The sequence below is a fragment of the Capra hircus genome, chromosome 17 (assembly GCF_001704415.2).
Source record: "Capra hircus breed San Clemente chromosome 17, ASM170441v1, whole genome shotgun sequence".
In the NCBI taxonomy this organism is placed as follows: Eukaryota; Metazoa; Chordata; class Mammalia; order Artiodactyla; family Bovidae; genus Capra; species Capra hircus.
Genome location: NC_030824.1, coordinates 8,344,194 through 8,349,564, shown reverse-complemented (window position 1 = coordinate 8,349,564; position 5,371 = coordinate 8,344,194).

The window sequence follows — 5,371 nt, the reverse complement described above, 5'->3', positions numbered from 1 at the left end:
TTGACATCTCCACTTGAAATTCTAATAGGCACCTCAAACTAACATAGCCAAAACAAGTTTTTGTTTCTCTTTTGGCCAGCCTTCCCCATCTCAATCCATTCTTCTCACTGTTCAGATCACAAGACTTGGAGTCGTGCTTGACTCCTCTCTTTCCCTCTCCCTGCATTGAATCAATCAGCAAATCTGTCCACTTCATTTCCAGAATATATCCAGAATCCAGCTACCTCTCATCCTGCCTCTGCTGCATCTGTCCTGGTCCAAGCCGCCATCACCTCTCACCTGGACTATTGCAGGGTCCTGGCCTGGCCTCTCTGCTCCCCCTGGCTTCTGTACACGTTATCCTCTACCCAATAGCTAGGTCATCAAGTCTTGGCTCAGATGGCATCTTCTCAGACAGCCCTGCCTGGAAACCTCTATTTAAGACAAGATCGCTCACTCTGTCCCCTTTGGTTCTCTTATTCTATTTTTTTAATCCATTGCACTTATCAGAGTCAGACATATTTTTGCTTGTTTATTATCTTTATTCACTTGCTAGAATATAAGTTCCATGAAGAAGGGGTTTTGCCTGTTTGGTTCTCTTGTGCATCCCTAATAGGGTTCTGGTCACCAGTTACAATGTGTGTGGGGAGTGAGAGTCTCCCTCACACCAACAAGCAATTCTCTGGACACGAGCTGATGTCCTAGAATTCAGCTCAATCCTGACACCATCTACCTGCAGATGACATCAGATTCCACTGTCCAGTGTTCAGTTCTATGAGACTACCCCTCAGCCCCACTTCAGAAACCAGTTGCAAGCCTGGGTTGTTACTTGTACTTTTGACCAAATGACTGCAAGTCAGAGGTACCCACAGCTCCCTCCTTGAGTTCAATTAATTTGCTGGAGCAGTTCACAGAACTCAGAGAAACATTTTACTTACTAAATCACTGGTTTATTATGAAAAGATGTAAGTCAGGAACAGCCAGATGGGAGAGACACAAGGTATGGTGGAAGGGTGGGGGGGGCTTCCATGCCCTCTTCAGCACACTGCCCTCGCCAAACCTCCACGTGTTCACCAACCTGGAAGCTCCCTGAACCCCATCCTTTTGGGGTTTTATGAATGCTTTATTACACATGCACGGTTGATTAAATCGTTGTTTAGTCGCAAAATTGTGTCCTACTCTTTTGTGACCCCATGGACTTTAGCCTGCGAGTCTCCTCTGTCCATGGGGTTTCCCAGGCAAGAATACTGAAGTAGGTAGCCATTTCCTTCTCCAGGGGGTCTTCTCAACCCAGGGATCAAACTCAGGTGTCCTACATTGGAAGGCAGATTCTTTACTACTGACCCACCAGGAAAGCCCAATAAAATCATTGGTCATTGGAATCTAAACTCAAACTCCAGCCCCTCTTACCCCCTTGGGGGCCAGGGATGGGACTGAAATTTCCAAGCCTTTAATCCCATGGTTGGCTCCACTGGCAACCAGCCCCCCACCTTAGGTGGTTTCCGAAAGTCAGCTCATTAGCAGAAACCCATTTGTAGTGGAAAGGAGCTTATTGTGAATAACAAGACACTCATTGTACCTTTATGGATCTGAAATGATTTCAGGAACTGAGGACATGAGACCAAATATTATAACAAAACATGTTATAATGCTCTTGTTGCTCAGAAAATTCCATGGGTTTGGGAGCTGTGACCTAGGAAACGGACGAAGAAAAATACATATTTCTTTCTATTTATTATTTATTTATTTGGCTGAGCTGGGTCTTAGTCGTGTTGCAGAGAAGAACCAATTCTTACGCCATGTTAGAACTGTATCTTTGACTTGCTTTTCATTGCGGTTGCCTCAAAGGATGCTGCTTCTCCGCCAGACCGTTAAACTCAGGTTCCTCAGTTCAGCTCATAGAGAGATTATCTGACCCTGCCCACCTCTAAATGGCTGCAAATAAAAAGAAGAGATTAACATACCCATTCCAAAGGCTGGCCCTTCCTAGAGATATTTTGCAAGACTGAAGATCCTTTTTTCTTTGCTTCCTTACTGCCTCTACCTCTCTATTCTGCCTTTTGACTTTAGTTTCTCATTGCTTCTCTCTCTAGTTCTATAGGGTTTCCCTGGTGGCTCAGCAGCAAAGAATCTGTCTGCAATGCAGGAGCCTCTGGAGGCACGGATTCAAATCCATGGGTCAGGGAAGACTCCCTGGGTCAGGAAGACCCCCTGGAGGAGGGCATGACAACCCACTCCAGCATTCTTGCCTGGAGAATCCAATGAACAGAGGAGTCTGGCAGCCTACAGACGAGTAAACAACTGTAGCTTACATGTGGCGAGCCGAGGAAGCTTGGACTTGGTAAAAATTGTGGCATATTGGATCTCTCGTTGCTGTAGGTGGGATCTAGTTCCCTGACCAGGGATCGAACCTGGGTCCCCCTGCATTGGGAGCCTGGAGTCTCAGTCACTGCCCCTGTAGGGAAGTCCCTACTGATTAAAAAAAAAAAAAAAAAGTATTTATTTTGCCGTGCAAGGTCTTAGTTGCAACGTGAGGGATCTTCAGTCTTCATTGCGACATGCGAGATCTTTAGTTATGGTGTGTGGGATCCGGTTTCCTGACTGGATCACTTGGGCACCCTGCATTGGGAGCACTGAGTCTTAGCCACTGGACCTGGCTCTCTGTCAGCAGTCATGAATGTGATGCCCCAAGGATAAAGCAACACGGTGAAGGAGGAGGGTCTTGGAATGCAGAAACAGAAAAAACCAGACCCTTATCTCCCTTCCCGCCATGCTGTGACTATTGCGGAATTTTTGAGCCCTCCCGAGTAGTATGTCCTGTCTCCCCTCCCACCCCATATAAGGAGAAGGTATTTGCCTTATTCTTCTCTCCCCCAGTATATGTGCGTGTGTGCTAAGTCACTTCAGTCGTGTCCAACTCTGTGCGACCCCATGGACTGTAGCCCACCAGACTCCTCTGTCCATGGGATTCTCCAGGCAAAAATACTGGAGTGGGTGGCCATGCCCTTTCCAGGGGATCTTCCCTGCCCAGGGATCTTACCCACATCTCTTATTACATCTTCTGCACTGGTAGGCAGGCTCTTTACCACTAGCGCCACCTAGGAAGCCCTTATCCAATCAGCAAATGGCTCTCAAGACCCCTACCCAGCTCCTTGTCCCCACTGGCTATAGAAACAGACCAAGGACTCGCTTTCAAGGTTGGCTCTCCCTGATTGTCAGGAAGTCCACTCTCTGTGCTGACAGCAACCCCCCCTCCCCTGCTCTAATATTCTCCTTTCATTCTGCCTCGTGTCTGGAAGTTCTTTTTCAACGTGAGCATGGACCACAACAATCAATGAAGGTCTGAATGAACTCTTGAGTTCTGGGGAAGCCAGGTTTTCTCCCAGTCAGTGAAGAAGAATGGAGATGCCAGAAGTCAGAAACCAACTACCTGTCCCATTGTCTGGAGCCCTAGTATAACTGAGATTTTACTTAGGGCTACTTTGCATATAATTAAAGAGTGACAGCAAGGTCACCTAGTGAGTCAGAGGTGGCTCATACGCAGTCAGGTCCTGCCTCAGTCTGTGCAGGAGGGAACTTGTTCTATAATTGATAGACATTCCATCCCTTTGTAAGTAGGCCTTACTCAGGGCTCTGAATTGAGGGATCTGAGGCATTCAGACTCATCCTAGATTATGTAGGGCACTGGTTCTCAACTGGGGTTGGGGGGGGGGCAATTTTACTCTCCAGGGGACATTTGACACTGTTTGCAGACTGGTTTTTTTTTGGTCGTGGACTCTTAGTTTCCCAACCAGGGTTGAACTGACGCCTTTGGCAGGGAGAATGCAGAGTCCTAACCACTGGTTTGCCAGGGAATTTCATGTCTGCAGACGTTTTTGGCTAACAACTTGGAGTGAGTGCCATTGGCTTCCAGTGGGCAGAGGCTAGGGACATGATGCTGTTAAACATCCTTCAATGCCCAAGACAGCACCCCCATAGCAAAAAACTTTCTAGTCCAAAATGTTGGCACTAAAGTAAAGAATCTTGGTTTAGGGTACCATTAACGATAATTGATAGCTAGCATCATTGACCTTTGTTGTGGTGGTAGTTGTTTTAGTCTCTAAGTTGTATCCGACTCTTTGTAGCTCCATGGACTGTAGCCCACCAAGCTCCTCTGTCCATGGAATTTTCCAGGCAAGAATACTGGAGTGGGTTGCCATTTCCTGCTCCAGAGGATCTTCCTGACCCAGAGATGAAACCAATGTCTCTAGCATTGGCGGGTGGATCCTTTTATCTATGATCCCCCAAGGAAGCCCTGCCAAGTCCTTTACCACTTACTTTATTTTTTATTTATTTTTATTTTAAAAAATATTCATTATTTGACTGCACTGGATCTTAGTTGTGGCACTCAGGATCTTTAGTTGCAATATGCAGGATTTTCGATAATGGCATGCAAACTCTTAGTTGCAGCATGTGGGGTCTAGCTCCCTGACCAGGGATTGAACCTGGGCGCCCTGTATTGGGAGCCTGGAGTCTTAGCCATTGGACCACCGCGAGATTCTCTAAATCACCTCCTTTATATGTACCATCTCAATCTCCACATAGTCCTTGAGAAACAAGGGCTATTACAATCCCCATTTCACAGATGAGGAAACCGAGGCTCAGAGAGGTAGAATCACTTACACAAGGTCAGACATCTTAGTAGGGGCAGGGTAAGGCTTCACACTCAATTCTGCCTGTCTTTAAAGTCTGTGCTTTTAGTCTGTCCCCTAGGTTACTCTGCTTATTGACTGGGAGCTGCTAACTGACTAGGCCTCTCTGGATGTGCCTAAATGTATCTGCTGCCCCCATGTACAGGAGGCTGAGCCCTCGGGCCTTGGAGGTGTCTGCCCATTCAGGCGAGGCTTGGCTATGGGCCAGAGGAAAGTGTTTTGTTGCCTGAGTTTTCCCAGGTCTGCCTGGCTTCATTCTCTCTGCACTGCAGTACGGTACTTGGCTCCAAAACTCAGTTCCCCTGCCAGCACCAGGGTAGTGCCAGCCCTTCTTCATGGGGAGAAAGGTTCTAGATTGAGACCTAAGGCCTTGCACACTCTCCCATAGAGCCTCTCCTTTCTGGACAAGGGTTCTTGAATCAACTCTGGGGATTGCAAGGTCATATTCTTCACACTTCCTTTCAGATAAGGGAGTGCTGGAGCTGCTAGGTTGGTGACAGAACTCACAGTCCACGGAAAGGGCTTGAGGTACCAGAAAATCTTGAAAAGTGACTACTGGACAGGGATGGGGACAGTGTGTGGTCCTGGGCCAGTGGCCAGGTGGAGGTGGAGCAGGTTGTGGTTTTGTGTCATCTATTTTGGCAGGGTTGAACTCCAATCCCTGCAAGAAATCCCTCAGTGTGCTTGTGGACAATTCCAAA